The sequence below is a fragment of the Delphinus delphis genome, chromosome 11 (assembly GCF_949987515.2).
Source record: "Delphinus delphis chromosome 11, mDelDel1.2, whole genome shotgun sequence".
Classification (NCBI taxonomy): domain Eukaryota; kingdom Metazoa; phylum Chordata; class Mammalia; order Artiodactyla; family Delphinidae; genus Delphinus; species Delphinus delphis.
The window spans coordinates 80,613,207-80,632,139 of record NC_082693.1 but is presented as its reverse complement, the minus strand read 5'-3'; the positions used below and the strand labels follow the sequence as shown (position 1 = coordinate 80,632,139).

The 18,933-nt window shown below is 36.0% G+C and overlaps 1 protein-coding gene and 1 pseudogene across 5 annotated transcripts in view; both read left to right on the top strand.

The window, feature by feature from the left end:
* The window catches only part of ANKS1B (ankyrin repeat and sterile alpha motif domain containing 1B), a 1,152,360-nt gene that overhangs the window by 376,516 nt on the left and 756,911 nt on the right, over nucleotides 1–18,933 (top strand). The window lies entirely within an intron of this gene.
* On the top strand, nucleotides 5,420–17,203 carry LOC138414211 (kinetochore-associated protein 1-like; annotated as a pseudogene).

The following is an 18,933-nucleotide window of genomic DNA, read 5'->3' as shown; positions in this document are numbered from 1 at the left end:
TTTTTTTTGCCGTATGCGGGCCTCTCACTGTTGTGGCCTCTCCCGTTGCGGAGCACAGGCTCCGGACGCGCAGGCTCAACGGCCATGGGTCACGGGTGCAGCCGCTCCACGGCATGTGGGATCTTCCGGGACCGGGGCACGAACTCGCATCCCCTGCATCGGCAGGCGGACTCTCAACCACGGCGCCACCAGGGAAGCCCTGGCAGCACTCTATTAATCATCATAAACTTTCTCCCAGAGTTCAAAAATCCTTTTAGAAAGAGGGGAGAAAATGAATATTTTTCCTCTGTAGAATGTAAATGAACCTTTGGTGTAAGTCATGTGGCTCTATATCGAATAACCAGGCAGTTTATTAATTCTCAGGGTTTTTTAGCTCAAAGCATTTTTATGTGCATTGTAATTTGTCTTGAAGACTCAGTAGTGGTGTTGTACTGTTCTTTTTTCTATTTCCAGAGCTGAAACTTCAGATACTTGTTCTTTTCTATTAAGTTTGCATTGTTTCATTATATTTACCCTTAATATTTCAAGATTTTCTTCACAGTAGAAAGGATAGGCAGTACATTATAATATCTAACCCAGTGTGACTTGTACACTTATGCTGAAGATCTATTTAGTTCTCATCACTCCCTCTCCTCCTTTGGTGCCTACATTAATCTTTTGGTTCTTTCCTTTACTGCTTGACTGGATGACTTCTCTTTATCCTTTCAGTCCCTGAATGTTGATATTCACCACAATTGTATACCATGGATTCAACTATTTTCTACCTAAATATTTTTCCTGAGCTACAGATCCATTTAAAACTACTTATTGTATCAGCATCTTGGTCTGAATGCATCAGAAGTGCCTTATGTTGCAACATATCCAAATGTGAAAGTTCTTATATTTTCCTCTAAATTGCCTTGAAGCATTGTCATCCACCCTTAAGAAGCTGGAACATTTAGCATTTTCTGTGATCTGCTCTTTTCATTGCCATTGCACTAATTTAGGACTCATTTTCTCTTTACTGAGGTCACAAAGTTAGAAAAGATCTTATTATAATACACAAGTTTGATTCACTAAAATAAAAAAATAAAGACTGAACACTATAAAAAGGTTAGAGATGACATATTATACATCTTAATGAGCAATGATGAGCATTGTAAAATTATTCCATTTGTAATCACTTGATCCTTAGAAACTTCTTAGACTTTCTATTTCCCTCAGTTTCAGTGTCATGGCTGTACATTGATTTGCTTTTTCGTAGATATATTCATACTGAGAGGTCTTTTTCAGTATGTGCTCCTGTGTCAGATTCTGATGTTATGACATGTGATTATTGACTTCTACCACCTCAGTGTCAATGTGATCTTCGTGAAATGATCTTACAGTATATTGGAAGCATACTCTATGTATGTACCAGCAGCCTCTCTTCTTATAATACAAAAGGTAGTAAGATCTGATGCAATAGCTTCTTTACCTGCTCTGCTTTTGTTTTATCTCCTTTTTGTATTGCTAGGTAAAATATCTAGGTAGAAAAATCTAGATATCCTTTTTGTATTGCTGTCCCTTGCTCCCACTTTTTCTAATTATTCTCATCAGTAAAAACTTAAGAGTACAATCAACATCCTTTTAATAGCAAAAAGGATATATATAATACATTTTAATACAATGGATTTTTACATAAAAGGATTTGAATTTGGGAATGCATTACTGTATTTCATAGGGCTTTGTGTTGTTAACCCAATTTTCATATGCTTATGCTCATGACATTATAAAATTAAGGTGCTGGTAGCCTTTTCTGGATAAATTGTTAAATGCCTAATTTCTCCGTCTATTCTTTCTGTTTCCTTCCTTTTCTGCCTGCCTTTTAAAATTGTTACTTCTGGCAGGTGCATATTTTCCAAAATGAACACTGTTGTGAAAAAAAAAAAGAGTCTCTGGGTTCTTTAAGAGCAGAAGGATGCACTTCATTTTAGTTTCTTCAGAGAAGGTGATCTCAAGAGGTCAGTGCAAACATTGCCAGGTACATTTTAAATAGTCATATGAGGGAGCAGATGTGCGCCAGTGTTGCCCTGAGGAAAAGGTATTAGTGATGTATACCTGGATCTATGTCTGTACTTTGTTTCCTCAACTAAAGTTAAAATACCTGGGATCCCACAATATTTTTGCTGTCTATCCTACCACATGGGGATATAGTATTGTGAAAGGAGATTCATAAATATTTGTTGATCCATGATCTAACCCTGCCTGAGTGTTTATACAATGCCACGTATGCTGAAGAAACAACTTGGCATTAACTGGGAAAAAAAGCCCAGCATTTATTTGTTGCTTATCTATGATTTACATAATTTTCCAATTTTACTTCACAGTCATTTATTCATGAATAAATGGAGTAATTCTAATGGGGATAAAACAGGACTGATCATAAAATAGTGTTAATAATTTATTGGAAATCTAAAGAAGCTAGATATAATATGTTTCAAATCAGTACCATTCATTAACTTTTAGCCACTGTATTATGTACAGCACCTAGCCCACTGAGAATAGTAAATGTTTATAATTAATTATAGTAATTCCCCTTTCCCATTTTATTCTCGAGGTCTACTTTGAGAAAAGAAATGGCAGTTTATATACTTCCATTTATATTTGTTGTGTTTCTTTAGGTTTTTCATTACTTAGCTCAGATACCAAGAATCAGTTGTTTTGTTTTCTTCTTACAATAAAACAAAAACAAAAACAAAAAAACCTCCTACATTTTGGTTTCAGTGATTAACTGTGGTGTTCCCAGAGTAATGTAGTGTATATATAACAAAAGAATTAATGGTATAATCTTCTGGGAGTATACCTGTATGTGCTGTGTCTCTTCCTCCATCTTTAAGTCTTAGAGCACTTGGTTCCTGACAAAGCACTATATTTGGTAGTGGTACAAGAAGCATTTCTCATTTCTGGAACTAGATGCGTTCCTGCAAAGCCTTATGTAAAAGTATATGTTAAATATAATAAAGGGGGCTAAATATTTCAGGAAAATGCGGAGTGGAATATTTTGTGAAATACAGCCATCTTCACTTTTTTGAAAATAAATAGCAAACATTAATTTTGGTGCCTGACACTTTATTTCTTGTTGTTGTATTGACATGTAATTTATTTATAATGAAATTCATCTATTATAGTTATACAATTTGTTGAGTTTTGACACGTGTGTACTGTATTGAAACTACCACCACAATCAGGATATAGATTTCCATTATCTGAAAAAGTTCCCTTATGTAAATTTGCAGTCGGTGCCGTCCATACCCAGGCCCCAAGCATTCTTTGATCTGTTTGCTTACTCTATAGTTATGCATTTTCTAGATGTTCATATTAATACAGTCAAGTAGTGTGCATTCTCTTGTCTTGGCTTTATTCACTCAGCATGTTTTTGAAATTCATCTGTGTATCAGTTGTTTGTTCTTTTTATTGCTGAGTAGCATTGCTTTTTATGGATATAGCAAAATTTGTTTTTGTGTGGACATAAGTTTTCAACTCCTTAGGTAAATACCAAGGAGCATGATTGCTGGATTATGTGGTAAGGATATATTTAATTTTATAAGAAACCATCCAGTTGTCTTCCAAAGTATCTGTACCATTTTGCATTCCCACCAGCAATGAATGAGAATTCCTGTTGTTTCACATTTTCCCCAGCATTTGATGTCATCAGTCTTCTGGATTTTGGCCATTCTAGTTGGTGTGTAGTGGTATCTCATTTTTAATTTTAATTAAGTCAGCTTATCAATTCTTTTTTTCATGGATTATGCCTTTGGTGTTGTTTCTAAACAGTCACCACCAAACCTAAGGTCATCTAGATTCTCTCCTATGTTATCTTCAAGGAGTTTTATAGTTTTGCACTCTATATTTAAGTCTATGATCTTTTTTTTTTTTTGATGTGGACCATTTTTAAAGTCTTTATTGAATTTGTTACAATATTGCTTCTGTTTTATGTTTTTTGGTTTTTTGGCCATGAGGCTTGTGGGATCTTAGCTCCCCAACCAGGGATCGAAGCTACACCCCTTGCATTGGAAGGCAAAGTCTTAACCACCGGACGCCAGGGAAGTCCCATGTGATGTATTTTGAGTTAATTTTTGTGACAAGTGTAAAGTCTGTGTCTAGATTCTTTTTTTGTTGTTGTTCATTTGTTTCAGCACCATTTGTGAAGAGACTATCTTTGACCCATTATATTGCCTTTGCTCCTTTGTCAAGGATCGGTCAACTATATTTATGTGGGTCTATTTCTGGACTCTCTGTTCTGTTACATTGATCTGTTTGTCTGTTCTTTCACCAATGCCATCCTGTCTTGATTACTGTAGATTTATAATAATAATTCTTAATTGCTAATGTAAATGGTATTGTGTTTTTAATTTCAAACTCCACTGTTCATTGCTGGTATGTTAGGAAAGCAATTAATTTTTGTATATTAACTTTGTATCTTGCAACCTTGCTGTAACCACTTAGTTCCAGGAGTTTTTGGTTGATTCTCTTGGACTTTCTACATAGGCAGTCATGTCATCTGCAAATAAAGACAATTTTAATCCTTCCTTCCCAATCTATATACGTTTCATTTCCTTTTCTCTCCCAGTGGCATTAGGAAGGATTCCAGTACAATGAAAAGTAGGGTATGAGGGTTATTCTTGTCTTGTTCCTTATCTTAGTGGGAAATCTTTGAGTTTTTCAGCATTAAATGTTTTAGCTATAGGTTTTTTGTAGTTTTTTTTTTTTTTTATCGATTTGAGGAAGTTTCTCTCTATTCCTAGTTTACTGAGAGCTTTTATCATGAGTGGTTGTGAATTTTGTTAAATACTTTCCTGCATCTATTCACATGGTCATGTGATTTTTCTTCTTTAGTCTGTTAGTGTGATGGATTACATTAATTGATTTTCGAATGTTGAACCAACCTTGCATACCTAGAATAAATCCCACTTGGTTGTAGTATATAATCCTTTTTCATATTGTTGCATTTGATTTTCTAATATTTTGTTGAGGATTTTTGCATCTATGTTCATGAGACTATTGGTCTTAGTTTCTTTCTTTTGCAATATTTTTGTCTGGTTTTGATGTTAGGGCAATGCTGGCCTCAGTGAACGAATTAGACGTATTCCCTCTGCTTCTGTCTTCTGAAAGAGATTGTAGAAAATTGGTATAATTTTTTCCTTAAATGTTTGGTGGAATTTAACCAATGAACACATCTGGGCCTAGTGCTTTCTGTTTTAGAAGATTATTAATAATTAATTCAATTTCTTAATAGATAAAAGTCTGTTCGGGAAATTTGTGGTATGGACTCTAAAGAGACTAGGAGTGTCTGTTGGAGCCCAGAAGCGGGGGGATGATAAACTTGAGTGTTCCTCTTTAGTTTCTTCAATTGCAGGGAAGGCAGTAGTTTCTGACTCAGGAAAACAATCTCAGCAACATGTGGAACGATATTGAGCTGCTAACGATGATACAGGAAGTGGGTACCTAAGTGTTGGTTCAAGAAAAGAACATGGAACTGCTTTATATCAAGTAGATTTACTAGCAAACATCTCCTCTGGAAAGTTACTGAAGTGGATGTGGTTGGCGAGTGTCAAGAAGGAAAGTTTCTTTTGGTTGGGGAGCGAAGTGGCATCTTAAAAAACAAACATTACTCACCAACGCTTTTGTTCAGAAAGCTAACGATGAAAATCAGTGTACTTACCGAATCTTATTGGGGAAGATAGTTCAAATGAAGGCAGCTTTTATATGTTGCTTCTTACAAACGATGGATTTTTTTTGTATTACAAACCTTCAGCTTGTAAAAATTCAACAAGCGATTGAAAAGGTAGACTTCCATATGGCAAAAAAGTTACAAGGACAAATCAAGTCCAGTTTTATTTCTACTGAAAATTATCATACCCTTGGTTGTCTCAGTCTTGTGGCTGGTGATTTAGCAAGCGAAATCCCTGTGATAATTGGGGGAACCGGTAATTGTGCATTCTCAAAATGGGCACCAGATTCTTTTAGGAAAGGGATGACCTAAGTTAAGAGTGTTATTGATGCAGAGATTATTGAAGTTGCAAAGAAGTTCCAGCTGATGGACAATCTACTTTTTGTTTTTGATACCAATAATGTGCTGAACTTATGGGATATTTACATCCTAACTCCCATATGGAACTGGCCCTCCCTTCACATAGCAGAGTTTCTTCTCACCATAGAAGCAGATTAGCCTTCATCAATCATGTGGCAAGGGGTTACAAATCTCACATTAGTAGCTCTGACAACTACTACTGCTAATAAGATGAGAAACTTCATGGTCTATTCATTACCTATGATGGAAATACTGTATTCTTTGGAAGTATCTAGTGTTTCTTCTTTGGTCCAAACAGGAATTAGCACAGATACCATATACCTTCTGAAAGGAATTTGCAAAAATGATCCAGAACTGTCTGAAGACTCAGTCTCTGTTTTAGTACTCAGATGTCTTACAGAAGCTTTACCAGAAAACAGAGTTGGTTACTTCACAAACACAGATTTGCTGAAGCCGAGAGCTTTGCCATTCAGTTTGGACTAGATGTTAAGCTTGTTTACAAAGTAAAATCAAATGACGTATTGGAGAAACTAGCTTTGAGTTCTCTGGACACCAGTGAGCAGGCCAAATGGCAAAAACTTGTAGATGAAGCTAAGGAAAATCTGCATAAAATCCAGGACTATGAATTTGTGGTGAATTACTGCTTGGAGGCTCAATGGATAACCTATGAAACTACCCAGGAAATGCTAATTATGCCAAAACCAGACTTTTGAAGAAAGAAGATAAAACTGTTCCTGTCTATTCTGATGGCTTAAAAGAGGTACTGAGGGCTTATGCAAAGTTGACTACTTTTTATGGAGCATTTGGACAAGAAAAATTCAGTGGTAACCCTTGGATTGAATTTCTGAATAATGAAGGTGACCTTAAGGATATTTTTTTACATCGAAGAGAGGGGAACCTTGTTTGTGCACAGTACCTTTGGCTGAGACATCGGACAAACTTTGAAAGCAGATTTGATGTGAAAACGCTTGAGAACTTGCTCAACTCAATTTCTACACCAGTCTCCTTGCAAAAGCTTTGTCCATGGCTTAAAAATGATGTGATCCCATTTGTGAAAAGGACTGTACCTGAAGGACAGAAAATTCTTGCAAAATGGTTGGAACAAGCAACCAGGAACCTTGAACTAACTGATAAGGCAGAGTGGCCAGAAAATGGGCTTCAACTGGCAGAGGTATTTTTTACAGCAGAAAAACCATATGAGTTAGGATTGGTGACCTCTTGGTGTTGGAGTTCCTTGGATTATCAAAACACAGAAGAAGTATGTCAGTTAAGGACTTTGTTAAATAACCTGCAAGAGTTAATCACACTGCATAGGAAATACAACTGCAATTTGGCCCTCTCTGATTCTGAGAAGGAGGATACAACCAGCGTTGTATTCCGAATGTTTGATAAAGTGCTGGTCCTTGAGCTTAGTCCTTCCATCTTCTAGAAGTTTATAAGCGTTTACATGAGGGAACATGACTTGCAGGAGGAGGAACTGCTCCTTCTGAACATAGAGGATTTATTGACGAGATGTAGCTCAAAGTTCACCTCATTCTTTGATACAGCATGGGAAGCAAAAGCTATGGCAGTAATAGGATGTTTATCTGACACAGATGTAAGTAAATAGTGATCATATAGATTTTCCTTCCGAGCATTGCATCCTTTCTTAAAACTTTTTTTCTGGTCACAAAAGCAACATATATTTGTTAGGGAGAATTTGTGTAACATGAAAAAAGAATAAAAAGAAAATAAAAACAAAACAAAACAAAAAGTCTATTCAGGTTGCCTATTTCTTCTTATGTGAGTTTTGGCCACTTGTGTCTTTTAAAGAATTGGTCCCTTTCATCTAGGTTACCAAACTTGTGGGCATAAAGATGTTTGTAGTATTTCTTATTTATCCTTTTAAAGTCCATGGTATTTGTAGTGATGTACCCTCTTTCATATCTGATATTAGTCGGTTTTGTCTTTTTTTCCTTAGTTAACCTGGCCAGGGGCTTATCAGTTTTATTGATTCTTTTTCCCAAAGAACAAGATTTTGATTTTACTGATTTTCTCTACTGGTTTTCTGTTTTAAATTTCATTGATTTTGCTCTATTTTTTAAAAAATATCATTTGGAATTCTACCTTATGGTCTGGTGTTTTATTTTATTTACTTATTTATTTAAAAAAATTTTATTTATTTATTTGGTTGTGCTGCATCTTAGTTGTGGCAGGCGGGCTCCTTAGTTGCAGGTCTCGGGCTCCTTAGTTGCGGCATGCAGGCTCCTTAGTTGTGACATGCAAACTCTTAGTTGCAGCATGCATGTGAGATCTAGTTCCCTGACCAGTGATTGAACCCGGGCCCCCTGCATTGGGAGTGCAGACTCTTATCCCCTGCACCACCAGGGAAGTCCCTGATTTTGCTCTAATTTTTATTATTTCTTTTCTTCTGCTTACTTTGGATTTAACTTGCTCTTCTTTTTCTAGTTTCCCAAGATGGAAGCTTAGATGATTGATTTTAGATCTTTCTTCTTTTCTAATCTATGCATTAAAAGGTATAAATTTCCCTCTACCCACTGCTTTCCCTGGATCCCACGAATTTTGATAAGTTTTATTTTCATTTCATTTAGTTCAGAATATTTTTAATGTCTCTTGAGATTTCTCTTTTGACCTATGTGTTGTTTAAAAGAGTGTTATTTAATCTCCACGTATAATATTTGGGAATTCTCTTTCTGTTATTGATATCTCGTTTAATTTTGTTGTGATCTGAGAGCAGATATTGTATGATTTCTATTCTTTTAAGTTTATTTATTTATTTTTTATTTTTTGCGGTACGTGGGCCTCTCACTGCCGCAGCCTCTCCCATTGCGGAGCACAGGCTCCAGACAGCGCAGGCCCAGCTGCCATGGCTCACAGGCCCAGCCGCTCCGCGGCATGTGGGATCTTCCCGGACCAGGGCATCAACCCGTGTCCCCTGTGTCGGCAGACGGACTCTCAATCACTGCGCCACCAGGGAAGCCCTTTTAAGTTTATTAAAGTGTGTTTTATGGCCCAGAATATGGTCTATTTTGGTGAATGTCCATGTGATATTGAGAAGAATGTGTATTCTGCTGTTGTTGGATGAATAGATCTATAGATCTGGTATACCAAGTTGATTGGTGGTATTGAGTTCAACTATGTCCTTACTGATTTTCTGCCTGCTGGATCTGCCCATGTCTGATAGAGGGTGTTGACATCTCCAACTAAAATAATGTATTCATCTATTTCTCCCTGCAGTTCTATCAGTTTCTGCCTTCTGTATTTTGACACTCTATTGTTAGGTGCATACACAATAAAGATGATTATGCCTTCTTGGAGAATTGACTCCTTTATCATCATGTAATGCTCTTCTTTATCCTTGATAACCTTCCTCACTCTGAGGAGGTTTTCTTTTGATTTTATTTCCCCAGTGAAATAACAAACATGGCTATTAATTGAGAATGACATGAGAAATGGTATGCTGGAGGAGAAAACTGAAAGTCTGAAAGAGTCATATTGGAGAGTGGAAAATACATTTTTCTCTGAACAATGTTAGGCTGCTTTGTTTGGTTTTAGGCAGAGAGTTACATTTAGCCAGGATTGGGATTTTTCAGGTAAGTACGATAAAGAGAAAAAAGAGGTTGATTATGATGAGTGAATGTCACTATAAGTTATAAATTCTAAATTATTCCTGGCCATAGAAAAATATATAAAGTTTCATTTTATGAGGCTAACATAATGCTGGCACTTAATCCCAACTAAGATAACACCAAAGTAAAAATTTTTTAAAAATTAACTCTCTCATGTCTATGTATATCTAGGTATAATATTACAAGAGAATATAGCAATTTAATCACAAGATGATGCCCATGACCTAGTAGAATCCATTCTAGGACTGAAAGGATGGTTAAACATCAGGAAATCAATAATATCTTTCATTGCATCAATAAATTAAGGAACAAAAAGCTATATTAGTATATCAGTAGATACTGAAAATCTATTTGTGGACTAAATAGATTTTCAGTATATATTATGATTTTCTAAGACTCTACTCTTACGGGAATTTTAGCAAGTAGCTTGATTTGGATAGCATCATGTTCTATCTATTTAAGGCAACATACTTGCTCTTTTAAAAGTTTTACCTGATCAATCTCCTTATCCATAAAATAGAAATTATAAAATAAATGGAGATATTATGCTTAAATTATTTTGTGATTTAAATGATATAACACATTCAAAATGCATTGTAAGAATTAAAATGTGACATATATGTTTAATTATTGAAACATAATTATTTGTCTTATTAAAGCTCCATATGCACCTATAGTTGCTGTTATTGCAGATATGGGAATTATTATAATGTATAAAAATAATTACATATATCTACAGTTTTCTTGGGTTTTTAGGCTTACCACCTGAATTTTACCGATTTAATGTTGCCTCATAATTATATTACAGTATGAAAATTTATATTTATTGTTCTCCCAGCCTGAAGTAGTTTCCCTGTTGAATAAGCCCACAAGTACCTTGAATGCAGCACTTCAAATTTTATACATTTTGGTTAAAAGTGAAATTTCCAAATATTAGAGACTATAACTGTTGAATTTAACTTAATAATACATTAGAATTATAAAATCGATTTGAATTATAAAATTGCATGGCTTATATTTGAATAACCAGGTTTACAGAGCATGCATTAGATTTCCTGGCATAAGGTCAATCCCATGTTATCTCAGAAAACTTCAGGAAAACGTAGTGTGGGAGATGGAACACTTATTTGGAAACTTAAACTTTTATATAGTAATTAACATTTATTTTCAACTTTTAGAAAAATTTTATTTACATTTTTTATCCTTGTTTAATTTCCATTCAAGATTCTTTTAATCCAATTGCTTAAAATTTTTATGATTGCTTATTAATATTGAAAATATAATACTTGATTCCTAAACATTGGAATATAATTAACAGTAAGGGGCCTTCATCTTACAGATGGAGAAACTGAGATTCAGAGAAATTAAGCTCCCAGGGTCATAGATCTAGTTAGTGGCAAATCTAGTACTATAACCTAGTTTTCCTGATTGTCATCCCATCTCATTCTTATTTATCTTACACCAAATTCTTCTCAAATCTCTCATGGACTGGGTGTCACATGCATATATTTTATACATATTTGGATTTTATTTGATTGTTTATTTGGGGGTAGTCCAGAGAGCTAGGTAAAATGCTTTAAAAATTAAGTCTTCATAGACTATTAGACTGGCTCCTAAACACACCATTTATGTGTTTGTCTTTAGAATGTTCCATTCCCTTCTTTTTGTTTCAGGTCAACCAAGTCTTATTTATATAAAGAACACCTGTACCTAATAATAACCTGGCTATAGGAAGCCCTTAGGGCAACTCTATAATTATTGAAATAATCAAGTCCCTTTGAGAAAACTCATTTTCTGAATGATGCTATTCTCCAAAGTGTTGGATTAAACTACCTCAATTGGTAGAGATCTCAGATTTCAGAAAGCCCTTTAAATGTAGAAGAATACAAATATAGGAAACGTGTTTGTGTAGTGTATTTGGACGCTTCTGGGTTTCCTCATCACAGCATACTTAAAATAAACATTTGAGAGTTAGACAGAAATAATACCACTCTATGCAGACTGAATACTTGTCAGACACTACCTTCTCTTATTGTGATTCTAACAACACTTAATCATTATATATAAATATAGAACAGAGTTGTTCTGACCAAAATTTAAATAATATCGGTGGTACCAGTTACTGAGTCTCCAAAGTCCTTTTTAAGGGTTGAGGAGAAAGTAGGATGTGGTTAGGCTAGATTTTATAAACATATTATACTAACTCATATTGTTTTCAAAAAGACATTTAGATATTTGAGCTTTTAAAAACTGGAATAATTCGCCATTACATTATAATATCTCAATAATCTAAAAGTCTGTATAATGCACAGAAGAGCTGTACATTGTACTTTTAATAAGAAAAGTAAATCTTTTAAAAATCTCTTATAAGGTTAGTTTGAAATGCCTTATGGGGTTTGCTTTTAAGGAAGGCCTCAGCAACTTTAAAAATAAATTTGAGAACTACTTGGAAAGATGCCTAACAAGCTCTATTTTATCCGCTTTGGGAAATATGACTTTTTCCGTATTTTCTTAGATTTATTTGCTTAACATAAGTAGAACAGAATTTATATATATTATTAAACCTATCTTAAAAATTGATCATAAAAGTACATGCCTTAAATGTATTTTTAAAAAGTACATGCATGTACTTTTTTAAGGCATACTAATATCCAATTTTCTTATTATTGAAAAGTTCAAACATATTATAGAAGTAGAGAGAATAGTATGATGAAGTTCTTTGTACCAGTCACCCAGCTTCATCAGTGATCAACATTTTACCAATCTTGTTTCATTTATCCTCCCTCTTTTTTTTTTTTTCTGGAGTATTATAAAGCAAACCCCAGACAACAATCTTAACAATAAGCAATATTGTTGCTTATTAGATATGAATCTTTACACAAACTGGTGAGTGAAAGATGTTCAGAAAGTGTAAAATAGAGTGGGAGCAGAGGGGTCACACTTACTCCGGCTCCTTGGTAAACAGTGGCAGAAGTAATATGCAAGGCTTAAGAATCCTTACTCTTCACTCCTTGCCAGAGCAACCGAACAATGTTTGGTTGTGTCATGTGCACTTGTGCCCTTGTGGGGAATGATGATGGTAAGGTCCGTATGAGATGCTGAGCAACGCACCCTGCAACCTTGTTGCTGGATGGGGTTCCCTGAGATAACGACTCCTAACTGACTAGGGTATAGGAGGCTTGTAGTAGTGCTGTTGAGATCAATACCTGTGGAACAGAAGTGAAATGGAAGAAGCAGGACTGGACAGAGGGAGAAGTTGAGCTGGAAAGTAGTCTCAACAGAGGCCTTAGCCAACCCTATGGTAAATTCTGATCAGGACGGCAGACCTTCGGATCAGTAACTGGGGCAGTCCAGGGGCAGGTCACCATGGAATGGGGGTGGATATTGGATATTGGGTGAGGAGGTTGTCTTCAGCCAAGGCAATCCCTATTTATTGCTGATTACAACAAACAGCTTTCCATAAGCAGCACTCCCAGCAGCCTGGGGAATAAATCCTTCCTCCCTGAAGTGGAATCTGGGCAGCATATCAGAGTATCCACTGCACATATTTTTAGCAGGAAAATCTGTTTGTACATTTTAGGTTTTTCCTAGGTAGGAAAGTTATTAAATGCTTTTATGTGCTAGGTATTTTACATACCTTACTTTTAAAAATTTTTTATATTGGAATATAGTTGATTAACAATGTTGTGTTAGTTTCAGGTGTACAGCAAAGTGATGCAGTTATACAATTTACACACATTATTTTTAATCTTCACATCAGCTCTGTAAAATAGCTATTATATTTTTATGATAAGGAATCTGAGAGGGTAGGTGGCCTGTCCAAGTTTACACAGCTGGTATGCATGGAAGAATTGGCATTCTAACCAAATTCTCTCTGACCCCCCAGCTTTTACCACCATGCAGCATAGCCTCCCACTCTACTACAGTACTGTGTCAGCACAACTGTAATTAAAGCTCTCAGCACATGCATTATTCCTTTACTTTTTCTTTTTAACTACCAGTTAGATTAGCAATGTATGTTTTTAAAATTTAAAGTAATGTTTAAAACCTTCCAAACCTATTTGAAATTCAAGCAAAATGACTCAAGGTCTAGTAGATTTCCCAAACAGGTTGAAACATGTTCTCTATACTTCTTTTGAGCTTATTGAAACGAGGAGATTAAAATAAAACTAACCAAAGGCATATTAATGCCTCTGTGATGATTTCTCTTTTGGATATGATGTGCTCTGGAGAAGAGCACTAGATAGTCAGTATGAATCATTGTCGTTATTCCTAGCCTTTTTAGCTACTGAATGGGAATAGAGGAGGCTGAGTTCTATTCATAACTCCTTCAGTATTCCTCCCTGAGTGATCTAGGGAAAGCCACTTAAGCCACTACATGCTTTATTTTCCTAACTTGAAAATGGCTGTAATAATATCCACTTTTCCCTTACTTTAAGTGACAGTTATAAGAGCAGATTAGATGCTTTGTGAATGCTTTGAAGCAGCTCCTTAGGAACATGATGTTTCTTAATACTTTCTGTTAGCTAATCAAATTTGTGAATTACAATCTCTCTTATTTTCTTAGAGAATATAAAAATCTGTAGAAATATATTGCAAATGAATTTTATAAGCAAACTCATTAATATATTACTGAGAATTTTCATCAGCAGTCAAATAAACTAATTGAGTTTGAATATTAGAAAGGCATTTGACTGTTATGGTAAGCAAAATAATGGCCCTCAACAATGTCTACACTTTAATCCCCAAACCTGTGAAATGTTGCCTTACATGACAAAAGAGACTTTGCAGATGTGGTTAACCTGAGCATTTTGAGATGGGAATATTATCTTGGGTAATCTAAGTAAGTCCAATGTAATCACAAATATGCTTACAGAAGACAAGAATATCAGAATAGGAGAGAGATTTGAATATGCCATGCTGCTGACTTTGGAGGTAGAGGAACGGACCATGAACCAAATAATGCATTTCATCTCTAGAAGCTGGCAGAGGCAGGAAAACAGATTCTCCTAGAACCCCCAAAAGGAATGCAGCCCTGATGACAGAACTATAAAATAATAAATTTGTGTTTTTTTAAGCCAGGAAATTGTGGTTATTTATTACAGCAGCAATAGGAAACTAATGCACAGTACTGTCATTTCATTTAACCACTGATCTTGGTTCCTATGAAATAAAAAATTGTCCTTGTTGTCAAGTCTGAGAACCACACCTGGAAAGTGGCAGGGGGTGGGTGTGTGTGTGCCTCAGGTTGCCTCCAGTGCATCTGTCCATCTCCAGATTAAATGCAGTCTCGGTTGGTAAGCCCTCTCCTAGAAGGTTTGTCCGATTACCACTTCTTGGTTAGTTAAAAGGTGGAGTATGAGCAATTATGCTCCTCTAAGAATTTCTTAGGAAAGTCTTTCCATTGAGATTTCTGTTCTACTTAGATCACAGGATGATTGGCTGCCCTTTTGTGTGTCATTGTCTTGGTCCTGATGCCTTTATCCACTCTCAGTTCCTCCTCCGAATATCTCCTGCTTCTCCATATTAAAAATCCTTTAGGGACCTCTTTATCCTCCTTCTTTGGATCAGTTCCACTGTCAATATTCTCTGCTGCTAAACTAAGGCTGTTTAGCACCACTGGAGAAAATCATGCACCTATATGGACGTATCTTGGGAAAACCTTATGATCTACAACTAAGTATGTTTGTGTATGTATGTATGTGTGTGTCATGATGGGGAAGTTGGGAGTGAGACAGCAGTTTTCTTCCTATCTTAAAGGGATATATATAGAGAGGGATTTTTAGATGTAATTAAGGTCCCTAATCGATAGATTTTAAGTTAATCAAAAGAGAGATTTTTTACTAGATGAGCTTGACCTAATCAGATGAGCTCTTTAAAGAGAGATGTTCCCTTGCTGGCCTAGAAGAAAGCAGAGTTGTAGTGTAAATTGCCTTTGACTAGGAGAGAGGCAGCCTGTAGAAACTGAAAGCCTTAGTCCTACAGCATCAAGGAACTGAATTCGTCCAATTATCTGAATGAGCTTGGAAGAGAACCCTAAGCTCTAGATGGGAATCACAGACCTGGAGCCCAGAATACAGCCTTCGAGGCTCTGAGCAGAGGTCTTATCTAAACTATGCCCAGACTCCTGAGTCAAACAACTTGGAGAAAATAACTGGATGTTGCTTTAAGCTGCTAAGTTTATGGTAATTTGTTATGCAGTAACAGAAAAGTAATACAGATTTTGGTATCAAGAGAGGCGTGTGGGGCTTCCCTGCTGGTGCAGTGGTTGAGAGTCTGCCTGCCGATGCAGGGGACACGGTTTCGTGCCCTGGCCCGGGAAGGTCCCACACGCCGCGGAGCGGCTAGGCCCGTGAGCCATGGCCGCTGAGCCTACGCGTCCGGAGCCTGTGCTCCACAATGGGAGAGCCCACAACAGTGAGAGGCCCGCGTACCACCAAAAAAAAAAAAAAAAAGAGAGGCGTGCTGCTATAATACATACCTAAAATGTGTGAGTGGCTTTGGGATGGGTCAATAAGCAGAGGCCTATTGGAAAAATTTTGAGGAGCATAATAGAGGAAGCCTGAATTATTATGAACAGACAGTTGGTAGAAACCTTGACTTTGAGAACACTGCCCTGAAGGGCTCAGAAGTGAGGAGAATGTTATTGGAAACTGGAGGAAGAGGGATCCTATTATGTGCTGGCAGAAATATTAATGAAATATGTGAAACGTTGTGAAATATGAATTTACACGTATAGCTAAGGAGATTTCCAAGTGAAGTACCAAAGATGACGCCTGGTTTTCTCTTGTTGCTTATAATAACATGTGAGTAGACAGAGGTAAATTGAAGGAAGAAATGTTAAACAAAAATGAACTAGGATTGAATGATTTTGAAAATTCTCAGCCTGTCCAAATGGCAGAAGATGCTATGTCTGCCAAAAGTATGGTATCAAGAAATAATTGAGTGTGTGACCATACAACCTTTTGCATTGCGAAAGATCAAAATGTCAGAGTATTCAGTCACACAAAAGCCCTCTCAGGAGATTAAAGGTATGCCTCATTGATCTTCTACATCAAACCAGGGTACCTCTGGGAGGCTTAAGAGTATTGTTCATTATCCATCTTGTCAGGAGGCCAAGGTATAGAAAAGGGATAATATTGAAAGCATCTGTGGATATGGCATTTCTCTACTAGAGTGAATCCCTGTGAAATCCATGGAAGACCCACAAAGTTCTTGAGAAATTTATTTCAGCAAAAACATTGCCAGCTTAGGCTGAAAGAGATAGAGAAGGCACAAAAGGAAAGGAGGCTGTCAAATCTCCAAAATTCTACTGGCAGGAAGCAGGCTGATAAAACTGCTGGGCAACAAACATATGCTACCTTTCGTGAAAAAGGAAAGATCACTCGAAGGGCCGAACCAAGAAGGATGGAGACTTCAGAAAATGGAGCTGAGAGCCAAGGAGAATAATTCCCAGGCCTTGAAACCTAATCAAGAAAATCCCATTTGCCCACTGGATTTCAGAACTGCTCTGGAACAGTGACTCTTTTTTACTCCCCTCTCTCCCACCCCTTTTGAACTGGAATGTAGATAGCTGTTATCCTATGCCTATCCTACCATTATTTGTTAAGAAGGTGGGGGGAAGATAACTTGTCTCTTTAGGTTTATAGGTCCATAGATGAAGAGGAATTGTGCTTCAGGAGCTGAACATAATGGATTACACCCAAGCCTTATCCCCACTTGATTCAGATGATGTGGTTTCGGACTTAGAGCTGATGAGATGTTGGACTTCGAGCTGATCTGTCTTATTTACTACAATGTGTTCAATTCCATACACATAGTGCTTGGTGAATAACAGCTTATGGAATTTGTATAATTCTTCCTGAGCATTATTAGCTTGAATATCAATTTTGAAACAATAGGGAAATTAATTTTTATGATTATTTAAGAATAAGAGTCTGGTTTTTAGATAATGTTTAATTCCCACAAGTAAATGCCATCCTAAGGAAACTTGGTTGGGCACCCAAATATGTTTCTCCGGGAGACAAATAACTCTTCTGTTTCACTGAAAACCTTCTTTAGAATTTTACAGTTATCTTTTCTTTACGTGAAATCCCATGATTAATATAGAAGGTAATTAGGAGTCAGGCCTGGGAGAGACAAGGTGATCATGTTAGAAGGGTTGTTGGTAAAAGTAGTACTGGTGAGTGTAATTAATTTTAACTTCAAGAAATCTCAAGGCATGGCAAGGAGGAGATTGCAGTAATCTAGGTAGGTACTGATTCTAGTTTGTTGTGCTAAAACCAGAAATGAGTTAGGAATTAGTGGAAGAAGTAGTCCTTATAAGGATTATTAGTGGCCAGAAAATCAAAATGTGCTGTTATCCAGATAAGAATAAATTGTATTTATATATTTATTTTGGTTAGATTAAAATAGGTGTAGATTAAAATAATGCATATCTAGAACTGCAGAACTACAAAATAGAGAAAATACATGTCTATCCTATATATCATGGACAACCACTAACATGAATTTCTTAATTAATTCTCTGGGTTTTTTTCCTAGCTATGAATATACATTATTAATTTTATTATTTATTTATATGAAAATTGAGATTGTTTTATATTTAGTTTTGTAACTTGATTTTTTCACTGAGCAATCAATTTTGAGAATTTTTCTGAAATTAGATTGATCGATCTACCCCATTCTCTTTAATAACATTGCATAAATATATTAAAACATATATCTATTCTGCTGTTGATGAATATAATTTGACTATTCAATTTTCGTTTTGTAAACAGTTCTGCAATAAGTATTTTTCTATGTGCATTTTGGCATATTTCTGTGAGCTCAGTAATTCCACATGTAGGTATGAACTCCAGAGAAACTTTCATTCACCATGCATGGAAGTGTCAGTTGCACACTGTAATACTGAAGAAAAAAACAACAATAATCACAAAACTGGTAAAATCCAAATTTCCATTTTTTGGGAACCAGATGAATAAATGATGAAATGTCAATGTCTAGAAAGTGTAAAGCATAGTAGATCAATAAACCTCAGTTACTGTATCTAGAAAATGAACAAAACTTTCAAACGTGACGTTGAGTGATGAAAGCAAGTGACAGAATAAGTACATGACACCATTTTTGTAGTTTTAAAAGCACATACATCAGTACAGTACTTTGTTGTTTGTGGACAAATACTCAGTAAAAGCATAAAAAGATGGGTGGAAAAGATATACCAACTTTATTTTAAAGGTTAGCTTTAGGAAA